Raw genomic sequence first — 8,021 nt, forward strand, 5'->3', positions numbered from 1 at the left:
TGGCTCGTTTATTCCATGTTTTGGTTCATGTTATCCATGTTTTAGCATGTTAGAGTCATGAAACAAATGAAAACATAATAAAAGAGGATTTTTACACCCTCATACTTACATGTTTGGTTATGGCGAGTGACCGACGTAAGTGTAATAACTCGTTTGATCGGAAAAAACTCGGTTTAAAACCGTTTTGGTAAGTAAAAGAGTGTTTTAAAAGTTTAGTGATCGTGTGGTGGTCGAAGTGGTCGGTCAAGTGGTTTAATGCATGATGACGGTACCAAACAATGTGTAAGGCTCGTGTTTACGATCGGTAGGTCGTAAATACGCGTCGGATTGTGACTTAAGAAGTCGAGTCGAGAATTTTAAGGGAGAAAAGAGGGGGCGGACACTCGCGTAAGTCTCAAATAGGTGGCATTTGAGGGGTATTTATAGGAGAATGAGTGGTTGTGTGAGTTTTGAGCGACGTGGCCACCTGGGCTGCTCAAAGAGGCGCTAGCCACGTCGCGGGTCTTCGAGCTGTGTTGTCACTTTCACAACAAACGCAATCATGATTTGTTCTATCCTAGGTTTTGTAGTCACATGTTTGGTACTTGATCAACATGAATCCGGGAAAACTTAAGGTAGAAGGTTTGAAATGTTTGGTTTTTTGTGGTTGACTCGGTTTGACTCGTTGTTGGAGTCGGGTTTTGAATTTTTGAGTCGGTTTTTGGTCCGATGCCGGTTTTGACTCTAGTTAGTGTCATTGCGACCCCGTAGTCGTGCATTAAACACTCCAGGTATTTTTGAAATGTTTTGAAATGTTTTATTTTCGAAATCATTTTAAGTTTTTCGACGTAAAGTTGTACACAAACTGTCGATCAAACGCCGCGATTCCAAAACATGTTGTAGTCCGATAATCATCGGGTGTTTGTTGGAGTCTCAGCAGATACCGGGTATCTACAACGTCCAATAAATACTATCTTGAGAATCGATTGACGGAAAGTCAGTGGCTAGAATGTAGGGTGCCACCTGATCCCCACATAAGGAACGAACAAGCTGCAAATTCCAATTTCCGGACTCACTTTGTAATTGGCAAACAAAGAGATGTGGCTTCCCTGCCAGTTCAGTCTCGGAAAAATGAAGTAGCTAGGCAAGGGAAGAACCAGAGATCCATTTGTCATTCTATACATCCAAGAGAGAGGGGAAACCCTCTTCCCAGGATAAGTAGGATCTCAACAGGTCTAAACCCCACATAATTCCTCTACAACCTCAAAAGAGAGGAGTTTTCTGATCCTTAGGTGAGGACATAATTTCTTTCCGGTGTGATATTTATTTCCTACCTAAAGTACAACTAATCAAACTATCTGGATTTTGTAGAATTCTCCACCAATAAACTCTGATTGAAACATCCTATGTTACGGATTCCCAAGCCACCCAAGATTTAGGGGCATTAATGAATAATTTACTACTCCAATGTAAGCTACTCCGACTGGAAGTACCACTCCACCAAAAATGTGAAAGCAAAGAGTCAATCTTTCTACTACACTTACCGGCATTTTGAATGCCGATAGAGAATAAATAGATAGTGAAGAGAGAACCGAACAGATAAGAGTTAGCTTTCCAGTTGGAGACAAGTAGTTGTTATTCCAGCTAAGGATCGGTTTCCTTACTTTTTCTATACCAAGGCAAAAACATCTTTCTTACTAGAACCAAAGTCAGTTGGCAATCCAAGATATTTTTCCATTTCTCTATTGCTGCTACCACGTAAAATTTTAAGACAAGAACGTGTAATACGAAGCGTACAATTTAGGCTAAAGGCGACCGCTGACTTCGAGTTATTAAGGCGTTGACCCGAAGCATGACAATAATCATCAACTCATTAAACTTCGACAATAACGTGGATTGGCTTCAATAAAAAAGATAGAATCATCAGCAAATAATAAATGGGAAATCGACTAAGCATTATTGGAGAATTCATTACCCTTCAATCTTTGATGTTGCTGTGCCTTTAAAATCGACACTAAGTAATGTTGAAGCCTTCTTATCTTACTCTTTAAAAAAACCACAACTCCTTCTACTGTTCCCAGAATAGTGTTTTTTGTGCCCCTCACGTGCGCTAGAAAAGAGCATTCCCCACATAATAACCCTCTCTCAATCCCCCTCACCAAACAACCCCCTTCTCTGGTAATTTTTCTACTCCATGCATTCCCTTCTACTTTCTGGTGGATCAGTAACAAGTCAGTTACCCTATTACTCCGTAATTCTTAAATTGTCTTCCTATTTTTCCATTACTTACGAACCTTTGCATGTCGGTTCTTCATAATTAGATAAAACTTTTCCACTGAAAATGGTGATTAATAACTAAAATTTGTCTCTTAATTTTGGGTTGAAGGTATCAATTACTTGCCCCCATTAATTTTTTTCGAATTTCCGTTATCTCTTACCCATTCTGTCTCTTAATGCTCATTCACGCTCTGTATTCCTTCACTTTCCTCATTTTATGTATTTATTTATTTTATCGTAATTGTTTTTTCCTGGTTATTGCACATATTTGTGATTTTTGGAATGTGGTTGCAGTTGTTGTGTAAGATTTAAAATGGGCAAACGTCTGCAATCTTAGGTCAATAAGTGTTTGATTTTATCCAACAATTTGGTGAGTTTTGTTACTTCATTTATGCTCATATCATACACGGCGATTGTTGATTGAGGATTTGATTCCGTAGAATAGTGAATAAAACGAAGCGGGAACAATAGATGAATTAACAATCTAGAATAAGAATGTGTACTTCATTGTCAACAAAGTTTCTATATCGATCTTTGGAGGGGATGTTTGAGGGTTTCTTGAATTTCATTCAAGGGGTCTTGCTTTGTAAAAATGAATTATTTCGAATTTAAGTTTTAATCTGGTTTTGCAGGGCATCTGAGTTACCTAGAGAATATGATGGGGGTTGCCTTCAAATGTGAATGTCCTATACTCCTACTGCCCACTTTTTGCTACTTAGTTGGACGGATTGTCACCTGGAAGGAGCGTTGGGCTCGTTGAGAATTCTCATCTATAAGGCAAGTTCCTATCTTTTGGTCTTAAATGTTACTTCGTATCTAATAGTATATGAAAGGAAGGCAAGTATTCGAGAGTTTTATGGTCGGCAGTACTCTTGTCTAACACATTTTTTTTTGCGTGTTTGAGCTATCCCTTTTGTTTCATATATCGACGTATTTTCTTTTCTTGTGCAGCGATGATTTATCATTCTTTGTTGCAACTTGAAAATGGTGTTACTTACATAGAAGATAAAAAAACATAAATCTGCGTGCATGGAGAGATACCGCAAAAGAAATGAACATAGACACACTTCTCTGATGTTGATAGCGAAAGAGAGGAATAGTGTAGTATTTGCATGGAGAGTTATAGTAAAATTGTGCTGCCAAATTGTGACCATGACTTGTGCCTGAAATGCTATCGAGAATGGTAATTTCTTCACCCTTTCGGTCTCTTGAAACTTGGTAGGGCTGATGCATTTTTGTTTACATGCCATTTGGAGATAATGTTTTTGACAATGTTTCTTCGGTGACCTGTTTATATGTGGATTTCTAATTCATAAGTCTCAATTTTAAGAAATAGACTTTTTTCACCTCCTTTTTTTCCCTTTTGCGGAATCCTGGTTATTCTAAACTCACTTGGCATTTTAGTTAAGGTAAACAACTTGACCATGCATTGAGTTTGAGATACCTGGTCATGATTTGGTGATTTTTTTTATTTCTTGATTCTCCTTACAACAACATTACCTCATTTCTTCCAAGGACCTCTCGGATGGCGGTGTAAGGGCGTAAGGCCATTAGGTAGCCTCATGTACAAAGTTTCACACTCGTGGTAGGCTGATATTAGTCGACCTATAAGGAAAAGTGTCTTGAATGGCATGGTGTGACTATCACTTCAAAATATGAGCAGCCTCATGTACACAGTTTAGCGGGATGTTTTGTTTCCCTTCCTACTTGAAAGATCGTAGTTCTATGCTCGAATTGTGTCTCTTCATCTGATTGAAAATTAAGATTCATGCGATTGGGCTCTTGCTTTTATATTTCAGTTGTGCGGTTTGCATTTTCACCCTCGATAAATTCTTAAATTTTAGCTTCCATTTCTGTTGATTAGTGGACATATGTATAGTACTATAGTGGTTAGTGGAAAAAAGTTGCTTACGGAACTGTAGCCATTCATGATGATTTTATACTCATGAAATAGTTATTTTTATTTTTTGCTGAATTTTCACATTCTCGGGGATTGTTTGTCTATGTAATGTTATTTGCTACTTAAGATTAATGCTTTCTCCATCTTAGTCATTTATTTACTTTTATATGTTTTGTGAGAGGTATTTAAATTTGAGGCAAACAGGTTATATAGACGGAATGAGTATAAGCTAAATTGGTGGGAAATAGTTTTCATTCGAGTGAAATGTGTTGATGTGTTAGTGGAGTATTTTCCATTGTACCCCATATTTAATGGGGGATAATAATATAGTAAACCATTTGAGGGGATATTTGAGTTGTTATTTGTTGATTATGTGTTCAGTTAGAGTTATGGACTTTTGTGTGTTTTTTGGTTAAAATAAGGTTGTGTTGATCATCTCGATTAGCTGACAGTTTTTGGTGTAACGTATTGATAAACTATAAGGGGGGTGAGGGATGGAGAGGAAGGAGAGAGTGTGAGGGAAGTCGAGCGAATAACCAGTAGGCTACCAATGGAATAAAGGAAGGAGAACGGGCATGACATGTTGTGAGACTCATAAAAGAAGTTATTTAGACTGTTTGATTTGCTTCTTGTTGGGTTTCCAGTAATTATTTTGGTTTAATTGGTGGTTTGTATGAGTGGTAATTAGGCGTGATTCAGATAATCGGATTGTGTTTCTCACTTCCTGATGATATTTTACGCTCAGTAATTATACCAAAATGATGATTTTAAGTATTAAGATTGAGATTGTGCCGTTTAGCTTTTACTATTTGATTTCTGAAGCTAGAGTTAATTTCCAACCTACGAAGTAGTGGTTTGACCTTTGGTTAGTGCTTTCTTTTTACTTTTCACAGTGGATTTACCGTGTCGCTTCTTTGTTTGAGAGCGTGGCTCTCCTTGAAGTCATTGGGAAGTATAAGTTTATTTTTGACAGTGGCTGGCGTTTTCCTGTTGTTAGTGCTATCATTTTCCTGCATGTGGTCGTGCTTTGGTACCTTGTTTTAAATTTGTTTTAAATTCGCTTGCTAAACAGCCTTTCATTGATTATATTTCTTATTTCCCAGTCACTTTAGGTGAGATGCTGAGCTAGAATTACCCTGTTGAATCTTGTTTTGATCAATGTCGGGACATTTAGCTATGGTTTCCCCTGTGGTTAATGCTCTCTTTTTCCTTTTGGCGGGGATTACACTTATCTCTTCCTTGTTTTAGAGCACTATTCCCCTTAAAGTCATTGATAAGTATAAGTTTATTGTTTACTTTATTGAATTATTTGCAGCGCTATGAGTACCTCGTTGATTTTTGATCCGTTCGTTAACAAGTTTTTCACTGTATTATAAATCTTGTGTTTTTGATGAATGAAACATTTTGTTTGTCCATAGTTTAATTGATCTTTCGTGTTTATTAGTTTCCGATTTCAGTGTTGCGATTTGCTTGAGTAGCACAATTAATTTCGTTTGATTTGTTGTGAGAAGTATTTTAATCAAACGTAAAGAATCAAATGAATTGGAGGAAGTATGATTTTTACAGCTTTCAGTATGTGATACAATAGGTTTTCGCTACTAAATTTCGAAGGATATTTGCGTTTGTTTTACTTAATTGTCGGTATTTTTTTTTTGCTTCATTAGAGTATGCTATTTTGTTTAAGGCGAGATTGACCGTCAAACGAGAAAAGTTATGTAATATCTTCGATATGTTTGCGGGGTTGAGAAGATAGAAACAAGTGGATACTAGGTTCTGTTAATTATATTGGAATATATGGTAAGCAAATGTGCCTCTGACTCACTAAGTTTCTCCAGTTGGTACATCTTGCTGAATACGTTGGACGATTGTTCTGTGGACCGTGGGTTTGTAGTTCATTTGCAAGTAACCATGTTCGGAGTATGATAGTGTGATATACTGCTATCCATAGAGGAATTTATGTTAGACTGAATAGATAGCTATGGTGACACAAGTGAAATGGTCTGAAAAAACTTCTTTGGATTTGAATTGAGAATAAAGTGTTCATTGCTGAGAAATTCACCATTAGACTGCAGTTGAATAAAATAGTGCCACCGTCGATTTTAGAGTTTAACTCATTACTCATTTAAGCTGCTGAGATATGGTACTATGGTGTATTGTCATGTTGAAAATTAAGTGAAGGTTTAGCATTTTTTTAGGCTGGTTGTGAAAGATTGAACATTGTAAGGCTGCTACATCTTGGCATCTTGCCTGATCTTTGCGAGATTATTGAATAACTGAGTCATTCCGGGTTAAATGCGAATTCTAAAGGTAGAGATGATTTCTATGGCGAAGTGTTGTATAATATCTATTCAAATCAGGGTTGCCTATAATTTCATAAGTATAGGTAACTTCAAATGCACGGCACACATTAATAGAGTATCCGATACATAGATATTTAATCATACACTACGAACAAGTTTGTGATTTGCAGTTTTTAGCAAATTCAGTAATCCAAATTTTATGGGTATCCTGATTGTTGAAGTGGATGTAATATGTTGTTCTTTATTTGATCTTCATAAAGTTATATAAATAATTTGATTTTAGGGTGTTGAAGTCTAGAATTTGTGTATGATATCTGTGTTGTTTCAGGTGTTTGCTCTTGAAATATGTCGGCTATTGGCTTGTTGGGTTTCATGTTAGAGTGTTTGTTAATGTTAATTAGCATGCTTTACGAGTTCTATTGTTCTCTGTTCGAATACTTTTATGGCAAAGAGCTGTGAAGCATTAGTTTTTTAAAAATCTTGTTGTTTAATGGAACCAAGTTCTAGTTCATATAGTTAATTTGAGGCTATGAAATATTGACTGGTCCATTTTTGCTTACAATGTTGTTTCATTGAAAAATAGAAACTATGCTAAAAACGAATTTACCGATGCTAAACTTCTATTTAGGTGAACTGCTATTCACAGTATTAAGCATCGGCTGGTATTTCGGTTATTAATGTTGTGCTTCTTGAAATTTGCAGCAAAGAATATGATCCTTGCTGGTGTTAAGTCTGTGACGTTGCATGATGAAGGAGTTGTAGAACTCTGGGATCTGTCCAGCAACTTCATATTTTCAGAGGAAGATGTAAGAAAGAATTGTGCTCGAGCGTCCCTTCAGAAGCTACAAGAACTAAATAATTGTGTGGTTAGTGCTCTCTTTGTCAATTACACTCCCCAGTGTCGATCTTCCCTGTGTTTAGTGCTTCCCTGTCGCGGGGTAATTGCTATGGTACGAGTACCCTGTTTGATTTTGTTCCACACAGTGGTGGGCCAGTCAATGCTTTGATTTCTACAAAATTGCTAAAGTATGCAAGATGGATGTTTAAGAAGATTTTAATGTTGTGGTTATGTAGCTCCAAGATCACTGCATCATTTGGCTGAGAAGGTGTGAGATGCAGGAGATAAGGGTATGATTGATTGCTTTCGGGATGAACCACGGTGGTAAGAGGTGATGGTGGTGGTTTAACGGTAAGTCATTAGCTTCTATGTATAATGTACGGGCTGCCATTTATTTGATTTTGACACCTTAAACTTCCAAAATTATACTCATTTTGACTGAATTACAATTTTTTTCATTTTTCCATTACACTCCCCACCGTCGATCTCTGTCTTTCAATCCTGGCCTTCCGTTTCATGTTTTTCCTTTCATTCTCCACCTCTCATTCTCCCTTTCTTGTTCTCCTTTCATTACCTTCACCCATATACGACTTCCTTCTAACTCATATATTTGCTCATCTTTCTGCTACCCTGGTGATTCCTTTCTGCATCTTAGAGATTGGTTATTTCTCATCAATTTAGATTTTTTTGGTCTTTTTTATTTTGATCTTTTTGCTCTATACTCACT

At 36.9% G+C, this 8,021-nt stretch overlaps 1 pseudogene; it reads left to right on the forward strand.

Moving 5' to 3' along the window:
- The first annotated feature begins 2,751 nt into the window (after window positions 1–2,751).
- On the forward strand, window positions 2,752–3,443 carry LOC141614076 (E3 ubiquitin-protein ligase AIRP2-like; annotated as a pseudogene).
- Window positions 3,444–8,021: the final 4,578 nt, after the last annotated feature.

Source organism: Silene latifolia, chromosome 11 (assembly GCF_048544455.1).
Source record: "Silene latifolia isolate original U9 population chromosome 11, ASM4854445v1, whole genome shotgun sequence".
NCBI classification, from domain to species: domain Eukaryota; kingdom Viridiplantae; phylum Streptophyta; class Magnoliopsida; order Caryophyllales; family Caryophyllaceae; genus Silene; species Silene latifolia.